Below are 25669 nucleotides of genomic sequence, written 5' to 3' on the forward strand. Positions count from 1 at the left end.
TGGCACAGATTAAAAATTTAGCATTTTATAAAGAGAAAGTCACAAGGCTCTGCTTTTGGGGTGTGATGTGGTGTGTTGTGCCACTCCAGACCACACTAGACTGCTGGTGGAATCTGGGCATAAAGCCAGCATATCTGGCCCTGGGAAGATTAATGAAGTGAAAGGGCAGTAATCTGGTGGCATGAAGCTCATGTAGTGGCTAACTACGGACTTCCCTGCTGTTGTCAGAGGGTAGCTGAGTCCTATACCTGCTGATCAAAGGCTTTCATATCCGTTGTTTGGCGCCATTGCTAGCCAGAATAAACAGCAGCCTTCAGACTGCTCTAATCTACAACTGAAGAGTAGCCCATCAGATAGGCAGTTTATGATTGCACGAACACAAAGGCCACTATACATCCCATTTTTCTGAGCTGTCAGTTCCTCCTCAGCCATGGCTGAGGATCTGGGCCAGAGTGCTGGTAAATAAGATCAATCAAGAGTAAAATGGTTATACAGTAAAATATTGTTCGCATTAATCTGAACTATCATTGTTAGAAGAACTGCTAAGGAACAAAAGAGAAAACCAAGCAAAGCAAACAGCAGCAATGACAGCAGTGACGCTACTGGTCAGCCAATGAAATTATTCTGAACTGTTGACCTGTTGTGGTTTATACACAATTTAATTTAGGTATAAACTCATTTGCACTCTGGGATCCAAGTCTCCATGAAGATTACCAATAGTATTTCTCCTCAGACCAATGCCACGCCATCTTTTTATTTATTTATTTATTTATTTCTGAGGGAGCTTCTGATCAGGTCACCTCATTAATGCAGGTCTCGATTGTTGAGCAGGCAGTTAGTAGTTTCATTTCACAGTGAAATAGTTAAATATCTATATGAGAGAAGCCTTCCATTTTTTTATCCTTGATAGATCATTTCAACATGTATAACATCAAATCCCAGGGGATGCAGCTAAATCCCTGATCGTTTCTGAATGACCCAGAGCACGGTCTCTCAACCTTTTTTCTTTCTGAGACACCCCCCGCCCCCCAGCATGCTATAAAAACTCCAGGGCCCACCTGTGCCCCAGTAACTCTTTCTCTGCATATCCAGTAGATTAAAAGCCAGGGCTGGCATTAGGGAGTAGCAAGCAGAGAAATTGCCTGGGGCCCTACGCCACAGGGCCCACAAAGCTAAGTTATTCGAGCTTCGGCTTCAGCCCAGGGCAGTGGGGCGCGGACTTCAGCGAGTCTAACACTTGTCCTACTCTCTGGTTTATTTGGGTGGCCCCTGAAACCTGCTCGCAGCCCCCCAGTGGGACCCAGACATCTGGTTGAGAACCACTGACCTAGAGACGTAACCCGAGAAACTGGTGCTCTCCACTACACAGTGCTTGACAGTTTCCTCTTGACTACATCATTTCTAGAGAACATAATAATAATGTCTTTCACTTTTATAGTCCCCTATATCAGAGGCTCTCAAAACACCTTATTTATAACTGGACCTCACAACAACTTTAAGTTGGCTATTATTATAGCCAGAAGGGGAAACCGAGGCACCAGAAGGTTAATAGTTTTTACTCAAGGTCACAAAGCAAGTCAGTGACAGATCTGGGATCAGAATCCAGGCATTGTGACCTTTGGTTTCCTGCTTTGACCACTAAATACTTTCCCCTGCTGTTTACAGTTTTTACTATAAACCAACTCGTGCCCAACCCAAGAGTGCATCTCCCATATTATGAGATGAAGGGAAAAAAGGTAGAATTTCTTATCTTCTAGATACATATTTTTCCTTGCCTCTGTTGCTTTGTTTAACTTTAAGTGCTTTTGACCTATAAGCTTCATTTTGCTTTTGTTACTTTTTCTTTTTTTGAAAAGCACATAGTCCTTTAATGGCTCACTATGAAAATAAACAATGTCTGGATTACAAAAGATTCTGGAACTCTGGCAATCGTAAATTAACTGGCCGGCAAAATTACAAATGCCAGTAGCTGATGTAATATTTTATATTACGTTTCCTAGATTTTATGAGAGAAGGTTATAGCCCTCTGTGCTGTTTCCTGTATGTGTTTGCAGCTTGTCAATCAATCCATTAATTAAATATTAAATTAGCAGAAAGGTCCTTGAAGGAATTTAAATATACATTTAGTTTCTTTTCATAAATCTCCAACACCACAAAATGTACAAACAGAGGACCGTTTCAAAGGCAATTGGGCGCCTCTGCAGTTTCTTACTAGAAAACTTTCTGTTCCTGGGATTGTTAGAAATCAAATTGTTTTGATATGCAAAGTTACACGTATATGGCTCAAGGACCCTCTGACACCACAACTGTGCTAACTTTAATAATTGTGAGGAACTCAGTATAGTTTTTATTTCTCTTCGGTCTTCATATATGATAAATCATTAAGCTCTGAACATACACAATATATTTTGTTACTGTATGATCTATACTATTTTACATTGTAAGTTTGACCCAATGATGTTGATTGAGATGACCAGTTATATAACAGCATAAACAAATGCATCACTGTGTAAACCCTTCTGGATAAGGGAGGTTTGCATTTTATAATCTAAACAATCATGCCAACACTTGCTACTAGATATAGCATTCACTACCGTGAGTAGCCCTATTGAAGCGATATGCAGTTTTCAGGACTACAATATTAGGCTTTGATTCTCAGTCTTAAACCCATGTGTAATTTTGATATCAATGGGACTACCCCATGCACAAAGGTACTCTGCTTGGTTCCCCCCCCCCCCCCCCCCCAGAATTAGGGCCTTAGATTGTAGACACTTTGGGCTTTAAGGAAGACAAGACATAGGACAATAATTCACATGTGAGAGAACACGGGAAACAAGTACGAGTAAAGGTTCCTTGTAGAAGTGGGTTTTAAGAAAGGATTTAGAGCAAAGGGCATTTGGAGGACCAAAATTTGGAGACTAATCAAGGGTAGGTGTCTGCATAATTACAAGGCATGGAACACAGCGAGGGAGGAGTATATGGAGCAGAAGGGAGAGGAGATAATTGCAGAGATGTTATATTGGCTAAGATAATATTATGTAGGATTTTGACATGAGGACAAAGAGCTTGACATTAATGCAGCAAAAGACAGGAAGGCAATGAAGGGATTCAAAGAGAACACTGTGTAGGTATAAGCAGCACTTTTAGGTGGCACTTTGGTTAAGTCAGAACAGGAAATAGTGAGAGATAGGAAGGCCAGAAAGAAGTCTGCAATAATCATGATGAAAGTTCACTAATACACGAATAAAGAATTTAATAGTGTCGATAGAGAGGAAAGGATGTCTGACTAATAAGCATTAGGGGTGTTAGTTTATTATTAAATATTTGTATTTTTGTTGTACAGTTACTGCTGGATCACCTTTCCCGCCCTGAAAGTAGCTTCTATATTCTCAAAAATGCCAACAGAAAAAAAAATTAAGGGAAAAAAAGCAATCATTTCCATATTTCTGACCCAGTGCATTCCACATCAGCGTTTCTTGACTTGCATCATTGGCATCATTACACACACAGTGCACATGGCTCATGTTTTCTTTTTGGAATATACTGCAGGTAGAAAAAGCAAGTTGCAACGTACAGGTTCTCTAAGAAAAAATATTACAATAATTTTAAAATAGTTCTGAAGCAATCCTTGCAAATATCATATACCAATGACTAACATTCAACATCCTGCGATAGAACAAGCTGTAATTGAAGTAATGTACTTTCCTTAGTACAATATATAACGCTGTCTTTCTTTGATCCCATTTAAAGGATAATTTTTATGCTGCTGGAGGGGTCAGGATTACATGATAGAGGTATTTTGCCTAAATTATGTTATTTCATGAATTGACAGTTATTTAACCAAATCTCTCGGCGCCAACAGAGCTGAGTAAAACAGCTTATTTGCAAGGTACTATTGATGTACTCCTAGGATCCACTGAGATCATCAGTTACTATGTACCATAGCTATGGATTGCATATTTATTATCTTTTATTTATATTATGTCTGTCATATCTCTTGGTGCCCTCAGAAAAATTGTAAAACACATAAAAAAATCAATTCCATTGACAAAAATGTCTGCAATACTAAAACAAATCTTTCTTCATCCCCCAAAGAATCCTCTCCACTTAACCCATTGCATTAGAAAAGGCCTGAGTAGATAAAAATGCCTTGCAATATTCTAGCTGAAGGTCATTAAACTAAGGTTCTGCCTAGAGCAAGTAAAATTCTATACTGGCTAACAGGTCAGTCCTGCATAAAATCCCTGATATTATTATAATATATATGACAACAAATGGAGAAATCAAAATAGTCAAAAATAGTTGGCTTTACTGTAGGGGACTGTAAGGCCAGGTATAATATTACTTTACTAGTGTGAAAGTAAGGGCAGGTCTACACCACGGCAGGGATTGATGCTCTGAGATCGATCCACCGGTGGTCGATTTAGTGGGTCTAGTAAAGACCCACCAAATCAACTGCGGATCGCTCTCCAGTTGATCCCTGTACTCTACCCCCGACAAGAAGATTTTCTCTCGTCAACACCCCACAGTGTAGATACCACAGTAACTTGACCTAAGGTAAGTCGACTCCAGCTACGTTATTCATGTAGCTGGAGTTGCATAGCATAGGTCAACATAGCCTAATTATTTTTATACCATTATGTAATCTAGTATGTGACTGACTATTCTAAGGCTTGTGTTAAGGCTCTTGGCATGTTGAGTGTGAACTTGAGGTTTCCAGGGACCTGAGTAGACTCACTTTGAGTTGAGGGCTCATGCAATTAAGCCTTTCCCAAAAAAAACCCTGCTTTCTGCTAAACACTACAGGATGGTTTTTTGTTGGGTTTTTTGTTTGTATTTGGTTGGTTGGGTATCTTTGTTTTTGGCACATATATACTGTGTAAATAATATCCCTGTAATTCATTTTGGGAAACAGTCACCTGTTTTACACAGTTATGGGCAGAATTGATTTATTAATTTTTTTAATGGCATCTCTGGATGCCATTAGAGAGTACAAAGTTTCTTAGAGATGGAATAATGAAGTAATACTTTAAAAGTCTGGATAGAATGATTCCCATATGAAAGGCCCAGCAAAAGTATGGACAGAGGGACCAAAACCAAAGGAGAAAGTTGTATTCTGAAAGCGGCAATAATGCAAACAACTATCCTTGTAAACTATTGCATTGAGAAGGAGAAGATACTCAAATTAAGTGAGGGGAAGTGTGTATGGGTGGCAGTTACTCAAACCATAATCTAAATAAGAGGAAGGATTTAAGGTGAGATCCGAGGTGAGGGAGTTCAAGATAGATACAGAAAATAATGCTAAAGAGCTTTGACACCCCTTAGCCCAACACCCAGCACCAAGTGTGGAGAGTCAAACAGAAAGAATTAAAAAGGAGTGCAAGACTGGAGAATGGTCAGCGGAGTGGCTGGATATACGATCAGAGGGAGATGGAGCAACAAGCTAGTGGAGAGAGTTCCACCAACAATCAGAGAAATTTTGAATTGGAAAGTAAGCCAGTGAAGAGAACTGAGGATGCGGAGTGATATGGCTGAGCTTCTGGTTCTTATGAAAAGAAAATTAAAGCATTTTGTTGCATTTACATCATTTAAAATATGCACACAATATATTAGGTGAGATCCAGGCCCCATAGAAATAATTAGGAGTTTCTCTATTGACTTCAAGGATTTAACACATTGTTCATTTAGTATTTAGCTCTGTAAAGGTTTTGGGACACAATTACAAAATAAAGTTGAATTGGATTGTATCAGTCCACAAAACCCACCTGAATTACAAGTAACTTCCTTCATTACAGTAATAACTACCATACATCCATACACCGAAGGAAATTAGTTTAAAACCAATAAAATAGTGAGGGATTAAACTCTTTGGACCCCCTTTCCCTTAAATAAAGGCCTGCTCTACAATAGAAAATTAGGTTGGTTTAACTACTGTGACAGACCCAGACCAGTGGGGTACAGGAGTCTGGTAGAGGGCAAATATACTGGTCACTGGATGAGTAGTTTTCTGTTCCCTAAGTGACCAGAGCAGGGGCTGCACTAGAGAAATCAGGAACCTGCTAGAACCAGTTAAGGCAGGCAGGCTAAATAGGACACCTGGAGTCAATTAAGAAGTTGCTAGAATCAATTAAGGCAGGCTAATCAGGGCACCTGGGCTTTAAACAGGAGCTCACTTCAGTTTGTGGTATGAGTGTGAGGAGCTGGAAGCAAGAGGCGCAAGGAGCTGAGGGCTTGTCTACACTACAAAATTAGGTCGGATTTATAGAAGCCGGATTTATAGAAGCCGGTTTTATGCAGCCGACTGTGTGTGTCCCCACATAAAATGCTCTAAGTGCATGAAGTCGGCGGACCGCGTCCACAGTACCGAGGCTAGCGTCGACTTCCGGCGCATTGCACTATGGGTGCCTATGGGTACCTATCCCACAGTTCCCGGAGTCTCCGGCGCCCATTGGAATTATGGGTTGAGATCGCAATGCCCGAATGATGCAAAGCAGTGCCGCGGGGGGTTCTGGGTACATTGCGTCACGCACCTCCCCCGCATTCACAGCAACGGCAGACAATAGATTCGCGCCTTTTTACCTGGGTTACCTGTGCAGACAACATACCACGCCAAGCATGGAGCCCGCTCAGCTCAGCTCACCGTCACCATATGTCTTCCGGGTGCCGGCAAACGTGTGACTGCATTGCTAAACAGCAGCAGCAGATTACTGCCTTTTGGCGGTAGACGGTGCAGCATGAGTAGTAGCCTTCATCGGCGCTCGGGATGCTGGTAGCTGTGGGGCTGGCAGCCGTAGGGCTGCATTGCACCAGCCCCTTGCCTTTTGGCAGTAGATAGTTTATTACGACTGGTAACCGTCCTGTCAGTATTGTCTGCTGAGCATCCAGAAGAGGCCGAGGGCAATCTGGGTGCTCAGCAGATCTGAAAGAAGAGCTTTCCTCAGGTCTGAAAGCAAGTAAATTTAGAGGTTGCCTGAAATGCTCATAGATTATTGTAGCCTGAGCGCCTTTACCGAGCCTTCTGGCTACTGTACAGCAGCAACCCCTTGCCTTTAACCGTCCTCGTTGGACAATGATGGTTACCAGTCATAGTATACTATTTGCTGCCAAGTATTGTCTGCTAAGCACCCAGAAAAGGCCGAGGGCGATCTGGGTGCTGGCAGACATGTGGCTGGCACACGTGGGGCTACATTGCTACACAGCAGCAACCCCTTGCCTTTAACCGTCCTCGTTGGACAATGATGGTTACCAGTCGTAGTATACTATTTGCTGCCAAGTATTGGCTGCCAAGCACCCAGAAAATGCCGAGGGCTATCAGTCATGCTGCACTGTCGTCTTAAGATGTAAAAAATAGATTTGTGTTTTATTCATTTCCTTCCCCCCTCCCTCCGTCAAATCAACGGCCCGCTAAACCCAGGCTTAGGAGTTCAATCTCGGGGGGGGGGGGGCATTCTGTGTGACAGTTGTTTGTATTTCTCCCTGATGCACAGCCACCTTTCTTGATTTTAATTCCCTGTACCTGTACGCCATGTCGTCAGTCGCCCGCCCCTCCCTCCCTCCCTCCCTCCCTCCCTTCTTCCCCTGGTCTTTAGATACTAGTTTCGCGCCTTTTTTCAGACCAGACGCCATAGCTAGCACTGGGATCATGGAGCCCGCTCAGATCACCGCGGCAATTATGAGCACTATGAACACCACGCGCATTGTCCTGGAGTATATGCAGAGCCTGGACATGCCAAAGCAAAACCAGGAGGACCAGCTGAGGAGGAGGAGGCGATTGCAGCGCGGCGACGATAGTGATGAGGAAATTGACATGGACCTCTCACAAGGCACAGGCCCCAGCAATGTGGAAATCATGGTGTTACTGGGGCAGGTTCATGCCATGGAACGCCGATTCTGGGCCCGGGAAACAAGCACAGACTGGTGGGACCGCATCGTGTTGCAGGTCTGGGACGATTCCCAGTGGCTGCGAAACTTTCGCATGCGTAAGGGCACTTTCATGGAACTTTGTGACTTGCTTTCCCCTGCCCTGAAGCGCCAGAATACCAAGATGAGAGCAGCCCTCACAGTTGAGAAGCGAGTGGCCATAGCCCTGTGGAAGCTTGCAACGCCAGACAGCTACCGGTCAGTCGGGAATCAATTTGGAGTGGGCAAATCTACTGTGGGGGCTGCTGTGATCCAAGTTGCCAGGGCAATGAGAGGCCTGGTGATATCAAGGGTAGTGACTCTGGGAAACGTGCAGGACATAGTGGATGGCTTTGCTGCAATGGGATTCCCAAACTGTGGTGGGGCGATAGACGGAACCCATATCCCTATCTTGGCACCGGCGCACCAAGCCACCGAGTACATAAACCGCAAGGGGTACTTTTCAATGCTGCTGCAAGCCCTGGTGGATCACAAGGGACGTTTCACCGACATCAACGTGGGCTGGCCGGGAAGGGTACATGATGCTCGCGTCTTCAGGCACTCTCTTCTGTTTCGAAAGCTGGAGGAAGGGACTTTCTTCCCGGACCAGAAAATAACCATTGGGGATGTTGAAATGCCTATCGTGATCCTTGGGGACCCAGCCTACCCCTTAATGCCATGGCTCATGAAGCCATACACAGGCAGCCTGGACAGGAGTCAGGACCTGTTCAACTACAGGCTGAGCAAGTGCCGAATGGTGGTGGAATGTGCATTTGGGTGTTTAAAAGCGCGCTGGCGCAGCTTACTGACTCGCTGTGACCTCAGCGAAAAGAATATCCCCATTGTTATTGCTACTTGCTGTGCGCTCCACAATATCTGTGAGAGTAAGGGGGAGACATTTATGGCGGGGTGGGAGGTAGAGGCAAATCGCCTGGCCGCTGATTACGCGCAGCCAGACACCAGGTCGGTTAGAGCAGCACAGCAGGGCGCGGTGTGCATCAGAGAGGCTTTGAAAACTAGTTTTGTGACTGGGCAGGATATGGTGTGAAACTTCTGTTTGTTTCTCCTTGATGAAATCGCAGCCCCCCCCACGCACCCGGTTAACTCTACTACCCTGTAAACCAAGCACCCCAACCTCCCCTACCCTCCCCTCTTCAAGCACCACTTGCAGAGGCAATAAAGTCATTGTTACTTCACATTCATGCATTCTTTATTAATTGAGCACACAACTAGGGGGATAATTGCAAAGGTAGCCCGGGATGGGTGGGGGAGGAGGGAAGGAAAAGGACACACTGCACTTTAAAACTTTAAAACTTATTGCTGTGGAAATCATCTAGGGTGGAGTGATTGGGTGGCCGGAGGCCCCCCCACCGTGTTCTTGGGCGTCTGGGTGAGGAGGCAATGGGACTTGGGGAGGAGGGCTGGTGGTTACAGAGGGGCTGTAGCGGCGGTCTCTGCTCCTGCTGTTGGTTACAGAGGGGCTGTAGCGGCGGTCTCTGCTCCTGCTGACAGAGGGGCTGTAGCGGCGGTCTCTGCTCCTGCTGTTGGTTACAGAGGGGCTGTAGCGGCGGTCTCTGCTCCTGCTGCCTTTCCTGCAGCTCAACCATACGCAGGAGCATATCACTTTGATGCTCCAGCAGCCGGAGCATCGACTCTTGCTTTCTGAGTACAAGCTCACGCCACTTCTCCTCTTCAGCCCGCGTTTCAGCCCGCCACCTCTCCTCTCGCTCATATTGGGCTTTTTTAAAATCAGTCATTGACTGCCTCCACGCATTCTGCTGTGCTCTGTCAGCGTGGGAGGCAGTCTGTAGTTCAGTGAACATTTCATCACGTGTCCTTCGCTTCCTTCTTCGAATATTCACTAGCCTCTGTGAAGGTGAAACATTTGCAGCTGGTGGAGGAGAAGGGAGAGTTGTTTAAAAAAGATACATTTTTGAGAACAATGGGTACACTCTTTCACGTTAGATTTTGCTGTTCACATCACACAGCACATGTGCTTTCGTTACAAGGTCGCATTTTTCCTCTTATATTGAGGGACTGCCGGTTTGGTGTGAGAGATCACTCACGCAGTGCCAGGCCACAGATTTCAGCTTGCAGGCAGCCATGGTAAGACACAGTCTTTGGGCTTTTTTAACCTTGTTAACAAGTGGGGATGGTTTAAAACAGTACTGCTCTCATTAACCATACCAAGCACCCGTTGGGTTGGCCATTTAAAATGGGTTTGCAATGTAAAAGGAGGGGCTGCGGTTTCAGGTTTAACATGCAGCACAAACCCAACTAACTCCCCTCCCCCACACACCCAATTCTCTGGGATGGTCACTTCACCCCTCCCCCCCACCGCGTGGTTAGCAGCGGGGAATATTTTTGTTCAGCAGAGCAGGAAGGGGCACCTCTGAATGTCCCCTTAATAAAATCGCCCCATTTCAACCAGGTGACCGTGAATGATATCACTCTCCTGAGGATAACAAAGAGCGATAAGGAATGGATGTTGTCTGCATGCCAGCAAACACCGGGACCATACGCTGCCATGCTTTGTTATGCAATGATTCCAGACTACGTGCTACTGGCCTGGCGTGGTAAAGTGTCCTACCATGGCGGACGGGATAAGGCAGCCCTCCCCAGAAACCTTTTGCAAAGGCTTTGGGAGTACATGAAGGAGAGCTTTCTGGAGATGTCCCTGGAGGATTTCCGCTCCATCCCCATACACGTTAACAGACTTTTCCAGTAGCTGTACTGGCCGCGATTGCCAGGGCAAATTAATCATTAATCATTAAACACGCTTGTTTTTAAACCATGTGTAATATTTACAAAGGTACACTCACCAGAGGTCCCCTGTGTGCCCACAGGGTCTTGGGTGAGTTCGGGGGTTACTGGTACCAGGTCCAGGGTGACAAACATATCCTGGCTGTTGGGGAAACTGGTTTCTCCGCTTCCTTGCTGCTGTGAGCTATCTATGATGTTCTCTCCATCCTCATCTTCCTCGTCCGCTGAACCCGCTTCCCTGTCTCCAGTGAGGGACTCATAGCACACGCTTGGGCTACTGGTGGCTGCACCCCCTAGAATGGCATGCAGCTCCTCGTAGTAGCGGCATGTTTGCGGCTCAGCCCCGGACCTTCCGTTTGCGTCTCTGGCTTTGTGGTAGGCTTGCCTTAGCTCCTTAATTTTCACGCGGCACTGCTGTGCGTCCCTGTTATGGCCTCTGTCCTTCATGGCCTTGGAGATCTTTTCTAATGTTTTGCCATTTCTTTTACTGTTTCGGAGTTCGGCCAGCACTGCTTCATCTCCCCAGATGGCGATCAGATCCCGTACCTCCCGTTCGGTCCAGGCTGGAGCTCTTTTGCGATCCTGAGACTGGGACTGGGACTCCATCACGGTTACCTGTGCTGATGAGCTCTGCATGGTCACCTGTGCTCTCCACGCTGAGCAAACAGGAAATGAAATTCAAACGTTCGCGGGGCTTTTCCTGTCTACCTGGCCAGTGCATCTGAGATGAGAGTGCTGTCCAGAGCGGTCACAATGAAGCACTGTGGGATAGCTCCCGGAGGCCACTAATGTCGAATTCCGTCCTCACTACCCAATTCCGACCCCCATAAGGCCGATTTTATCGCTAATCCCCTCGTCGAGGTGGTGTAAAGAAACCGGTTTAAAGGGCCCTTTAAGTCGAAAGAAAGGGCTTCGTCGTGTAAACGTGTCCAGGCTTAAGTCGACTTAACGCAGCTAAAGTCGACCTAAACTCGTAGTGTAGACCAGGCCTGAGAGTGAGAGGGTGTGCTGTGCTGCTGGAGGACTGAGGAGCACAAGCGTTATCAGACACCAGGAGGAAGGTCCTGTGGTGAGAATAAGGAAGGTGTTTGGAGGAGGCCATGGGGAAGTAGCCCAGGGAGTTGTAGCCGTCATGCAGCTGTTACAGGAGGCACTATAGACAACTGCAGTCCACAGGGCCCTGGGCTGGAACCTGGAGTAGAGGGCGGGCCCGGCTTCCCCCCAAACCTCCCAATTGACCTAGACTGTGGGTTCTTCCAGAGGGGAAGGTTTCTGAGCTGTTCCCCACCCACATGGTGAATCTCTGAGGCAAGAAAATCCACCAATAAGCACAGGACCCACCAAGATAGAGGAGGAACTTTGTCACACTACGTTGATCATGGAGGTGAAAAATCCACACCATGGAGCAGCATAGTTAAACTAACCTAAGTCCCCATGTAGACAGTGCTAGGTAGTGTCTACACTGAAGTGTTAGCGGCACAGCTGTGCCTCTGTAGTATTTTAGTGTAGACAAGCCCTAAAACTAGTACGTTTCTATTCAGTCAGACCTCTGTAATTCATAGCCATGCATGAGTAATTGACAGGTGTTAAGTGGCAACAATCATATACAGTAGCGTGCACATGCTACTGGATTTTTATTAATCTGAAGTGTTTGCTTTTTTTAATTGGAATGAAAATGGATATTGCAAACTGATTGAGATTAATTAGGTGAGACTTGTAATGGGGAGACAAAAAGAAGAATGAATCACTGTAGTTCCTGGTGCATTTATTTTCAGATCATTAGATCATTTTTCATCAGGCAGTTTGCAGAGCTGATGAACAGAAGCTATAACCAGCAAAAATGGCTCCCTTTTCATCCAGACACCAATGACTAAGCCAAACTAAATCATACAACACCTAACACTTAGCACTAACAGCAGGTTTATATGAAACAAACAAAAAAATAAAGATGCTGAAATTTAATCAGCAATGAAGTCTTCCAGAAACCTAGGCAGGTCTGTCACCACTTTTACTCTAATAAAAGCATAAAAATAGGATGTTATCCTATTCAAGTTGCCTAATTAAAATACATCAAGTAGTTCATTTTGTAAAAAATGGTATTGTCAACACTCGCCATTTTTTTCAAGAGTCTCATGATATTTGATGTTTTACTGGAGTTGTGTGATTATGAGAAACTTAGCTTTCATTAAAAGAAGGGGAAGTTTCTAGCCCTGGTTGTAGCAGAGAAGCTTGACAGTGTGAGCTGAGTGCACCATAAAGGCTCAAAAGCTAGAAAGTAAATGAGAACCCAAAAGGTATCGTTTGGCTTAAAAATTGAGGGATTTTTTTTAATCTCATGATTTTTGAACATTTGGAGGTGGCAGTACTGAAAAGTAAAAATGGGAGGAAAGGTTTATAACATATTTCAGAAAAGGTGCCCATCCCTGAGGTATTTCAGTGCCATCCCCTAAGTTGTGTGTCAATTCTGGAACAGAACTTTTAGTATGATTTACCTTTTTACTACAATGAGAAAATTCCATGTTAGAAATTTAAACAGAATGGGCCTGATCTGCAACTGCTTCAAGGCAGCTGAGTTCACTTAATTTCAATAAAAAGATGGGGCGTCCTTGTGGCACCTTAGAGAGTAACAAATTTATTTGGGCATAAACTTTCGTGGGCTAAAACCCACTTCATCAGATGCATGGAGTGGAAAATACAGAGACAGGTATAAATACACAGCACATGAAAAGATGGGAGTTGCCTTACCAAGTTGGGGGTCAGTGCTAATGAGCCAATTCAGTTAAGGTGGAAGTGGGCTAGTCTCAACAGTTGACAAGAAGGGGTGAATACCAAGGGAGGAAAAATCACTTTTGTAGTGCTAATGAGGCCAATGTAATCAAGGTGGCCCATTTCAAACAGTTGACAAAAAGGTGTGAGTATCAGCAGGGGGAAATTAGTTTTTGTAATGACCCATCCTCTCCCAGTCTTTATTCAGGCCTAATTTGATGGTGTCTAGTTTGCAAATTAATTCCAGTTCTGCAGTTTCTTGTTGGAGTCAGTTTGAGGTCTTTTTGTTGAATTGCCACTTTTAATTTTAATTTAATTTTAATTTCGACAAAGCCATGCTGATTTACAGCAGCTGAGGATCTGGACCACACCATTATGTTGGTTTATGGAAGACAAAGTGACACTAGAGATCAGACATAAAGTGAAACTGACCATTTCAGTTTTATTGTGTAAGTTGAGACAAAGCCAAAACTAGGCTATTAATACAAATAGCTAAAATTGTAATCATCCAAGGTGTAACTAGTAACATGGGAAAGGAACTTGAAAAGAAAATATCGTTTTATTGAGCATCCCTTTAAGTATTTTTACTAGACGGTTTAAAGAGCTTGTGATTATGCACCCTTCCCAAACTGCTCTAAACACGCAGTTCACCCACCATTCAGTGGCCAAACTCACTGTCTTCTCAACAACCCAGAGAGTGAGAAGTTAAATAAGTCTGTAGTATAGATCAGGGCTATGTCAATATAACTACATTGGTCCAGGGTGTGGACAATCTACATCCCCGAGCGATGTCTTTATACCGACCTAACCCCTGCTTTAGACAGTGCTAGTGTAACCCACACACCTTCTGGGTGGGGCGTTCTGTCCCATCCAGTGGCACCGAGACCACTTAAAGAGAGATAAAATGAGTCTGCTCTACAGTCTTAGCTAATAGCCAGTTAGCTTTTAGCTCATGTGGGAGAGGCTCATACACTAAGCTCCAGAGTTCCCCTGTTCGATCCCGCCCGCCGAAAACTGGGGTCTGTCAGCATTACAATTGGGGGGCTCATCTGGGGTTTCAACTGGGAAGTCTCTGAAGCTCAGGACACGCTTCCTCAGCTAGGGGAAGTATGTAACCCACACACCTCCTGGGTGTGGTGTTCTGTCCCATCTACTGGCACTGAGACCACTTAAAGAGAGCAATTAATGAGTCTGCTCTACATAGGGTGACCAGATAGCAAGTGTGAAAAATTGGGACAGAGGGTGGAGGGGGTAATAGGAGCCTATATAAGAGCCCCAAATATCAGGACTGTCCCTATAAAATCGGGACATCTGGTCACCCTAGCTCTACAGCCTTAGCTAACAGCCAGTTGGCTTTTATCTCATGCTGTAGACGCTCATACACTAAGCTCCAAAGGTCCCCAGTTCGATCCCGCCTGCTGGTGACCGGGGTCTGTCAGCGTTACACTATTTTTGATGCGAAGGCTTCTCCAGTCTATATAGCTACTGCCTCTCGGGGAGGTGGCGTAGCTATGATGAAGAGAGAAGTTTTCCTGTCAGCATAGTGTAGACATGCCCTTAGTGAAGATGCTGCCTATCATTTATGGCAGCAAAACGTATGTCACTTGGGGGTGTGAAAAAACACACCCCGAGTGGCATAAGTTTTGCCAGCATAAGTGGGGGTGCGCACAGCGCTATGTCAGTGGGAGAGCTTCTCCCGCTGACAGCCACTGCTGCTCGCTGGTGGATTAATTAAAATCGACGGGAGAACTCTCTCCCATCGGCACAGAACAGCTATACAAGAGAGCTTACAGAGGCACAGCTGCATTGGTACAGGTCTCTAGTGTAGACAAGAGCTACAGTTGCTCTGCTGCAACGCTGTTAAGTGTAGACAAGCCCCAAGTTCCACTCAAACCCCTTCCTCAGGCTTGTTTACTCTTAGGATTGTTCCCTCAGAAGTGCTCGACCCACACCCAAGATTCTTTGTCATGCAGAGAAAGAAACTCTCACCACCCTTATAACCAGGGGAAGTAAAGCCTGCATGAGTCAGTAGAAACCACTTAACCCTTCCATCAGGATCAATACCTGCTACAGTGCCAGCCTGTATGTTAGCATTTGAAAATGTATATTTTCTGGCAAGATACCTACTCTGTCTCGCCAGACTTTGCATTTCCCTCTCTGGCAGCATCAGGGCCTGAGTTAAATCAGCCCCACTCTAGACAGTGTTTGCCTTCCCTCTCTGTATTCTCTTATTACTTTCAAAGTAGGCCTCCGGATAGGCCCAGGGAGGGTTCCTCCAGCAAACAAAAAGAAACCAATTCACAAACACACAGAAAAATAATACCTTTCCCCATCCCCTTGCAGGGGTGGCATTGTTCTATTGTTGGCCCCAGGGTGTCAATCCTTCCTCATAACAGGCACTCGGCTTTGGTGGTTAGCCACTGTAGGGAGGAGAGCAACCTCTCACCCTGGGGAAGCCTATCTTCCTGCTACCACTAGCCTTGCAGATGCTTGTCTTTTCCCCCACCTCTCTACCCAGAGAAGGGGTTTTTAAAGGTCTCAGGCAGCCCTTAATTGGACTGAGGTGTCCTTAATTTCCCCTTCTCAGCTTATAGGAAAAAGGACCTTTATCATTTTAGGGCTAACATACTTGTTTTCCACCACACTCTTGCATCGAGGAGCAGTGGGCGCTGTCCAGGGTTCTCTGTTCAGTGTCTCCTTCATGTTTCCTACTTTTGACCCTTTGACCCTCACACCTGTCCGTTTTTCTTCTGTTGTCCCCCATATTTATGAGGGGGTTCAGTGGCTCCTCCCCTTAGGAGGAGTGTGCCTGCCCACTTCCTGGAACGCAAGGACCACTCTCTTGCAGCTGCCCAGTCTGACTGTGTCACAATTTGTTGTTGAAAAGATCACGCAGAACAACACAACTGCAACAAATTACGGTCCCAACAACAGAACAAAAAGCTCTGAATAATTCCCACTTCTCCCTGATCCGGAGCCAAGTGTCAAAAAAATGCTGTCATTCTCATCTTCATCTATTTGCATTTCCCAATCCTGTGAACAATTTTCTTCCAGCAAGTCCAATACTTGCATCAAAACAGGTTTACTACAGCTACAACAATATTTTAAGCAGAGGAAAACTAACAACGGCATCTTTCTCTCTCCAGTCGAACTGCTGAGTGTTCCCCTGTTGCGATTCTTGTAAGAGAAAAATGATCTATTTTCAAGTACACACAAAGTAGTAGTGAAAATAAACCAAACTGCTGGCTGCAGTTCATCAGATATTATAGAAACCCCATCACCTGCAGAAAATGTGATCCCACATATGTGGGACAGATCATAACTGAGTGCCAGAGGCTCAACAGGCATAAATTAACAGTCAGAACCAGTAAGGATATATATACACGTTTCCCATTGAGTTTTAGCCAGCAATCGCTGAACTGTACTGCAAAGCAGCTAAACTACTGAGCCGATGTAGTTTAAATGAAACCTAGAGCAAATTTAGTATTTTCAAACTGGATATTAGATACTGAGAGGATCTGGATTCCTTTAATTCTCCCTTTTAAGGGCCAGATCCAACTCCCATTAAAGTCAATGGAAAGACTCCCCTTCACTTCAGTGAGAACTGGATCAGAGAACAAACCAAGCCTCCTGACCATTCTCTGTGATAGGGCGTGCAGCTGTGTGGTCCTGCCATTTGTGTTCATTTAAGAGATCCCATTGTGTTTTTCACAACAGTAGGGTGTGCTAACTCGGGCGTCCTGGCCTGCAGGCTGTTTTCACTGGTGCCGCTCAAGCAGCTGCACACGTGATTGCTTGGCTAGAAATCTCCATAGTTCTCTGAGGCCCACTCATTTCCCTCCTTTGTCAGGCCATCCAACTGGGTGTTGAGGATACTGATGCTGATCTGCAGGGATTCGTTCTGGCTGGGTCCCATTCTGTTCAATATTTTCATCTGTGATTTAGATAATGGCAGAGAGAGTTCACTGATAAAGTTCATTGGAGGATAGGATTAAAATTCAAAATGATCTGGAGAAATGGTCTGAAGTAAACAGGATGAAATTCAATAAGGACAAATGCAAAGTACTCCACTTAGGAAGGAACAATCAGCTGCACACATACAAAATGGGAAATGACTGCCTAGGAAGGAGTACTGTGGAAAGGGATCTGGGGGTCATAGTGGGTCACAAACTAAATATGAGTCAACAGTGTAACACTGTTGCAAAAAAAGCAAACATCATTCTGGGATGTGTTAGCAGGGGTATTGTAAGCAAGACACAAGAAGTAATTCTGCTCTACTCCAGTTAAGGCCTAATCAGCGTAGAATATTGTCTCCAGTTCTGGGCACCATATTCAGGAAAGATGTGGACAAACTGGAGAAAGTCCAGAAAAGAGAAACAAAAATGATTAAAGATCTAGAAAACATGACCTATGAGAGAGAGTTGGAAAAAATGGGTTTGTTTAGTTTGGAGAAAAGAAGACTGAGAGGGGACATAACAGTTTTCAAGTACATAAAAGGTTGTTACAAGGAGGAGGGAGAAAAATTGTTCTCTTTAGACTCCGAGGATAGGACAAGAAGCAGTGGGCTTAAATTGCAGCAAGGGCAGTTTAGGTTGGACATTAGGAAAACCTTCCTGTCAGAGTGGTTAAGCACTGGAATAAATTGCCTAGGGAGGTTGTGGAATGTCCATCATTGGAGATATTTAAGAGCAGGTTAGACAAAAACATGTCAGGGATGGTCTAGATCAGTGGTTCTCAACCAGGAGTCTGGGGTCCCCTGGGGGCCCATGAGCAGGTTTCAGGGGGTCTGTCAAGCAGGACCAGCATCAGACTCACTGGGACCCAGGGCAGAAAGTCAAAGCCCCACCACCTGGGGCTAAAGCCTGAGCAGCTTAGCTTCATGGGGCTCCCTGTGGCATGGGGCCCCAAGCAATTTCCCTGTTTGCTACCCCCTAACGCCAGCCCTGGCTTTTATATGCAGAAAGTCAGTTGTTGTGACACAGGTGAGCCATGGAGGTATTATAGCATGCTGGGGGGGCCTCAGAAAGAAAAAGGTTGAGAACCCCTGGTGTAGATAATATTTAGCCCTGCCTTGAGTGCAGGGGACTGGACTAGAAGACCTCTCAAGGTCCCTTCCAGTCCTATGATTCTATACCCCACCTGCCGGAGAAATAACTGGGGGGGGGGGGAGAATATCATCAAAAGTTGTAATCTAACACTTCCAAATGTAGGCACAATGTTAAGCACCCAAAAAGGGGGTTTCGTACTTGGTGATGCCAAGCTCCTGCAATCCCAAATGAATTTAATGGGAACTGCAGATGCTCAGCATCTTTGAATTAAATATCTAGATATGGATTCAGGCCTTAGAACAGCTAGGGCCAAAATTAAATCCTAGCTATCTCCATCAATTGGCTAGTTTTTGTCCTCACGGTATTGGCTGGCAGCCACTTGCAATGACTTTGACCACTCAGGTATGTCTACACTACCACTTATGTTGGTATAACTTATGTTGCTCAGGGGTGCGAATAAGCCACCCCGCTGAGCGACATAAGTTACGCCGACCTAAGCACTGGTGTGGACAGCGCTGTGTCAGTGGCAAAGCTGCTCCTGCCGACATAGCTACTGCTGCTCATTGGGGATGGATTAATTAAGTCGATGGGAGAGCTCTCTCCTGTCGGCTTAGAGTTACTACACTAGAGGGCTTACAGAGGCGCAGTTGCATCAGTGCAGCTGCGCCATTGTAAGCTCTCTAGTGTAGCCATAGCCTTAGCCTTGGACTACTTACTTGGCAAACATTAAAGGAAGTGTTACTTGATTACAGTTTGCCTGTTTATCTGTACAGAAGAATGGACTCACTGATGGTGCACCCCCTTGTAACTGGCATGGTGTAGCAGGCACTTTTTCCATCTGGCACCCCCTGCTGACAGCCAGTGTGGCTCTGCTGTGGTCTCTCTTCTCATAACCCAGCCCTCCAGGCAGGTTACAATGTACCCTTTTGGGGTAACAGAAGTCCAGCAAATAAAAATCCCCAAGTCCTTAAAATAAAGTCTTCTGCCCTAACTTGTGCCCCCATAGTCTTCACACCCTTCTCTCGGGGCTCTCGGTCATTGTTGTCTCCTACTCTGGGCCTCTCACTGCACTGAGCTCCAGTCCAGGGATCCTAAGATGTCTCCCTATTCAGCCTCTCTCAGGTCTTCTCCCTCACAACCTCTCTAGGTTCACTCTTCTTTCAGGGCTAGGACTTGCAGGGCTCTCCCCTGGAATACCTTAACGAACACCCAAACCATAAAATATAAACATAAAACTGCTTCTTCCCTCCTTGGGCTTTACTTTAGTCCCTCTCAACTTTTCCCTACTCTATTCACCAACTGAATACCTCCCAGGGATCTCCCTCTGAAGGTCCAGTTCCTCCCCTTTGGTCAGGGCTTCCCACCAGAGCCTGCCCCACTCTGATGCCAGTCGAGTCTCCCCGAGCCCCCTGCCAGACTTCTCTGTTCAGAACAATAACTCTCCTTCTGTGCTTTCTGCTTGACCCTGCCAGTCTCTTGACTCTCTAGTCCCAGAAAGTGAGTGCAGGGTTCCTTTCTCTCCTCCCTGCAGCCCCATTCTGCTTCACACTTCCTCTGTTTAAAGGAACCACCCAAGTATTATCCCAGCTGGAATGCATCATTAATTAAGCCTGGCCCACCTTCCAGGTGCAGCCAGGTACCATAACGGGCCTCTCAGGCCCCCATTAACCGTTTGAGCCTGTGTGAGGTACACACTCCATCATAATCACCCTGTTGTACCTTGTCATAATCATATACTGTAGGTAGGAAATGTCTTTGTTTTACTCATTTGTATGGTGCCTAATACAATGGCTTCCTAATTTAATACTGGGTCTTCTGGACACTGTTAAGTGCTGCTGTAAAAGCTACACAGAGGAAGACATTTGGAGCATGCAACACACATTACTGATCCTCCAATCCCAGGAATTATGCTACATCTACTCTTACCTATTAACATACACGAGTGCTCTATGTCTGTATGTAACAGGTGCTACCACATTATGAATAAATAAAAATCTGTTGGTCAGGAGGAACTATATCCAACCATCTGCACTGGTATAAAAAGTTTATGAGAGAAATGTCAAATATTCTTGTGATTTAGCCAACAGTGCTCCATGCCTCTGACTACACTAGTTCAGTGCACAAAAAATCACATAAAAACACTATTTTTGCTGGCCTTTGTGACCCATATTTTTAAATATTTATTCACATTCACTTTTTAAGGGAGAGAAATGCATGTAATTTGCACTTTGGAATAAGTTGGAGGTGTCCGTGAGCTGCATGCAATTTCATGGATGGCAGAATACCAATTTTACTTAAATGACAGAGCCCCCTAATGTGTCTTATTTAAATGACCTGAAAATAAGAGATATGAAGGCATAAGAAGGAGCAAAAAATGAACCTATATATTTTAAACCCAGTGCAATTCAATGATATTTTAGTGTGTATTTCACTGTGTGCACCAGACTCACTCTCTGAGGTAGCAATCTTTTTTGCATTATGCCTCTTCAGAGTGAGCATTTCCATCATAAGCAAGGCAAAGCTCTTGTGGATATATACAGCATGCCCAATCCCTTAGGGTGAAATTCATGACACCTCTACAAAGCCCAGTAAATTTTGTGCAGGGGGACTACTCAGTGGTTAGCTGAGTGTGTGTCAGAGCTCCCTTCTATCTCCAGCCTCTAACCTGCAGTAAGGCTGTGACTTGAGCTAGTCAGACCCTGAAATTCCTGTTCTGTAGAAAATTCAGAAATTTTATTTTTTTCCATTCAAAAGAAGAATGAAAAATCAAAATTTCCCACATGAAATTCTGAAATTTAATTTTGGGAAAAATGAGACGTGTTTCAACCTTATTGAAACATTTTGTTTTGATAAGATTGGAATTGTTTCAGTTCGATAAGGTCAAAATGTTTCATTTTGACTTCACTGAGTCAACTTTTATGCTATGCACAATTATAATATAGTCAAAACATTTTGATTATAATATTATATTAAGTCATGTTTAAACATTTTGAATTTTATATAATTAGTAAAGCAATATAATCAGAACAAAATGTTTCAATAAGATCGAAACAAAATATACTGACTATAACGAAATGAATTGTTTCAATCATTTTATAATCAGAAATTTGGACAAAATTAATACATTTTCATGGAATGTTTCAGTTTCTTCAAATCAGCATTTTCTGATGGAAAAATGTTCCACTGGAAAAATTTTGACCAGTTCTAGTTGTGACACATGCATGCCCTTTATGATGGGATTTTTAGCTACTGGATCCATGTAATCATGAACCAGTGACCACAAGCTGTCCGGCCCCCAGCCTCCACCCCACCCAGCCTCCATGCACTGGCCTATTCAAAGCCATCAGAGAGCACAGCTGCATTCCATGCAGGGGAAGGATCCTATTTTAATTTCATCACAGCAGTGTTTAGATGCCACAGGAAATAGGCACCTGCAGCAATTATTGTTAGCTTTAGCTCCCTGTACTACCCAAAGTAATTTCTATCCCTCCTTGCTGTTTACACTTTTCAAATACTTGTGGACTCTTATGTTTCCCTTTAGTCATCTCTTAGCCAAGTAAAATATATTTAACTCCTTAAATATTTCTTAATAAATCCATCCTCTCCTGTTCCTTAATCATTTTGTTTTTCCTTAATGAGGTGCCCAGAAAGGAACAAAATATTCCAGATGCAGTCCCACTATACTGTCCACCAGAGGCATTTTATGGCTGTTTTGCTTCTTCTCCTACTTCCCTCTGAGTTTTGGTGGTCTTTTGCTTTGCCCATTCCATTTGCCCACATCTCTGACAGAGTTCCTCCCAGGCACTGTTATCCAGTTCCCTAATCAGCCTTCCTACCTTGCCCAGCCTCCATCTCCTCAGGGCTCCTGTTGCTGTCACTACATTTTTCTTAAGGCTTTGCCTTTCTCCCTGCAAATATCCAAGGGTAACTGCCATGGAACTTTCCAATACCAGCTGTCGCTCCCAAATGCCACGGAACCTCAGGTTCCAACATTCTGTCCTTTGCCTTAGATAACTCTTTCCTCCTCTTTGCTGGCCTACTTCTCTATTTGCCCCATCCATCAAAATAATATGCCTCACGCACTGCTTTCTCAACACTCTCTCTTTGAATTATTTCACTGGCTGGCCATTACCACCATATTAAAGCTTCTCATCTCCAACTACAAAGCTCTATATTCTGCTCCTGACCATGTCTCGGCTTTTATTTCCTCCTACTCCACCTCCTACTTCCTACACTCCTTCCAAGCTTCCCACTAAACTGCCCTTTTAAATCTGTCCATTCTTTGCCCTTTTTTCTGTGCCAAGCCTTAGGCGTGAAACTCCGGCTACACCCTCTTAATTCAGATCTCTTCTGAAAGGTACTTTTCAACTATGTACCTCACTGCAAATCCATGGAAGTAAGTCATGAAGAAATATGTAACATAAGAAAACTTTTTTTTTTTTTAATTTATACACCCCTGAGATTTAACCACGATCACTAAATCACATGAACCACCCTTTCTTCATCATGATGACTGTTCTGGTTTCATAGATTCTAAGGCCAGAAGGGCTCATCTAATCTGACTTCCTGCATAACAGATTATAGAAATTTATTGAAACAGTTATGGATTGAACTAGAGCATAAATCAAGAAAAACATCCAATCTTGATTTTAAAATTGCAAGTGATGGAATTGGGGGGGGGGGGGTTGGATAAGCGTGGGAGTCCTGGGGGGCCTGTCAGGGGGCAGGGCAGTCAGGGGACTGGGAGCAGGGGGATTGGATAGCAGGTGGGGTCCCAGGGGGCGGTTGGGGGGGGGGTCCCAGGAGGGGGCGGTTAGGGGACAAGGAGCGGGGGGGTTGGATGGGCTGGGGGTTCTGAGGGGGACAGTCAGGGGGTGGGAAGTGGGAGGGGGCGGATAGGAAGTGGGGGCCAGGCTGTTTGGGGAGGCACAGCCTTCCCTACCCGGCCCTCCATACAGTTTTGCAACCCCAATGTGGCCCTCAAGCCAAAAAGTTTGACCACCCCTGCTCTATAACAATACTAACTATTTCTTATAGCACTTTACATGTTCAAAGTACTGTACAGACATGAACAAGTTAATCCTTACAACATCCCATAAAGTAAAAGGGTAATTATCGGAAATTTGAGGCAGGGAGCTAGAACATGTTCTTCAAGACCACACTGTAAGTAGGTGGCAGAGGCAGAATTAGAACTCAAGCCTCCTGCAGACTACGCTGCCTCCATACTGGCATCTTCTACATTAGGGGTAAAATCTGTGCTTGGCGAGAGAACATGCTCATAACCCCAGTTAGCTAAATTCCTTGTATCTCAATCCCATTTCTCTTTATGACTTTTCCTTACTTAAATTTGAAAAGATCAATATGCATCAGCTTGGCTCCTGTTGCTAAATTTCTTTAATTCTTGTTCTTGCACATATCTATGATTTAGAGTAATAATTGTACCTTATATTGGTATTTCCATTCTCCACGCCATCCCACCTTCTTAAAAAGAAAAAAGCCTGTGATTCTACCCAAAGATTTAGCAATTTTACAAACCACACTACAGCAACATTTATCAGATGCATTAATATCCAATACCTGCCTCAGATAGTGAACTTATGTGATGTGTCCTATCTATCTCATAGACTAGATCCCATTGAATTGTCAAACAAAATACATTGTTTGGACAGTATAGTTACTTATATATAAATGAGGTTCTTCTAGGGTATTGTGTCTACAGAGTGACACCATGGGGAAAGCACATGACTTGGTGCAGAGCTGGCCTTACCATGAGGCAAACTGAGGCGGCCGCCTCAGGTGCCAGGCTGGGGGGGGGGGGGGCGGGGCACCACTAGGACCCAGAGTGTAGAAAAAATGTGTCTGCTGCTGGTGCATATGTATTCTCTTTGCTCTAGATGCACAGAGATGGTGGAGTGCTGTGCTGGAGGAAGTAGGACACAAGAGACATAACAGGTAGGCAGGAGAAAGGTGAGAGGGAATAACAGAGAGCAGCAGGAGCTGCAGGAAGAGCGAAGAGGAGGAGCCTCTTATGTACCTCTCTAGCACCCCCAGGAGCCTGGACTGATTAACACCTGCTTCTCAGGGAGCTTCCTTTTCCTGCTGCTTCCCTGAACCCACTTGAGGAGAACAGGCAGTCAACTGAAGTAGTAGGAGTCAGTTAGGCCCTTAAGACGCTGATATCTTCCCTCACTCAGGCCCTGCTACCAGCCTGCTTATTTGTCCCCTTCAACTAAGTGTTCAGAGCCACTATAGCTGGCACAGAACAGCAGTCATGAGTGAAAGAAGAAAACGCCCCTCTGGGGCAGCATTCAGAAAAAAAGAAAGCAAAGGAAGCTTTTCTATCTAAGCAGGAAGGAGCTCTCCTGAGATACATAGACACAAATGTTCACGGTGAGCTTTCCGACCCCAGTGAGGATGTGAGTGGTGAGGAGATGCCTGATCTTCCAGTTAGTCAGAGTGCAGGTGACCTGGCAGCTACTGCAGCTTCCATAGCTTCATCTCAAATGGATGTAACCATGCATATTTCTGGAGAAAAGTGTAGATCAGAGAAGTGTGGTGGAGGTGCAAGAAACAGCTGCTGCTGAGTTTAGTTCCTTAAGTCTAGATGATCCAGGACTGTGGACCCACTTGAGCAGTAGCCTGAGGGACTTCCTTGTACTGCATGGGCCACAGCAAGTGAAAATCTTCATGTTCCCCAAAGACAATGAAAATAGAAGTTTCCATCCAACACATTACTGGCATGAAATCCCCAATGGTGAGAAAGTGGAGGGGCCATGGCTTATGTACAGGTCTGTCGCATCTTGCACGCATTTAACATGTGCAATTTCAACTTTACGCGGTCTGCAAAAACAAAACAAAAAAAGAGAAAAACAACAATTTTAATACTATGCCTGTAGTGCGGGCAATTTCGCCCGCCATTGAACTCAATGGGGTTTTGGCTATACGAGGTTTTCACTTTACGCGCTAACCGTGGAACGGAACCCCCACGTAAGATGATACAGACCTGTACTCAAAAACCCAGAATGCTGCATACTGTTTTTGTTGCAAACTCTTCCAGTCTAATGTTCCAGCCACATTGGGTTCTACAGGAACAAAGGACTGGAAAAATCTGGCTAGAAATCTGGCATGCCATGAGAAGGCGGCAAATCACCAGAGAGCATTGTGATAGGTGGAAAGAGCTTGAGATGAGACTA

General features: G+C 44.9%; 1 protein-coding gene across 1 annotated transcript in view; it reads right to left on the reverse strand.

Annotated features, from left to right (window-relative positions):
* AGBL4 (AGBL carboxypeptidase 4) overlaps nt 1-25669 on the reverse strand; it is a 1406728-nt gene that overhangs the window by 579503 nt on the left and 801556 nt on the right. The gene's annotated exons all lie outside the window — the stretch shown is intronic.

This window comes from Emys orbicularis, chromosome 8, assembly GCF_028017835.1.
Source record: "Emys orbicularis isolate rEmyOrb1 chromosome 8, rEmyOrb1.hap1, whole genome shotgun sequence".
NCBI classification, from domain to species: Eukaryota; Metazoa; Chordata; order Testudines; family Emydidae; genus Emys; species Emys orbicularis.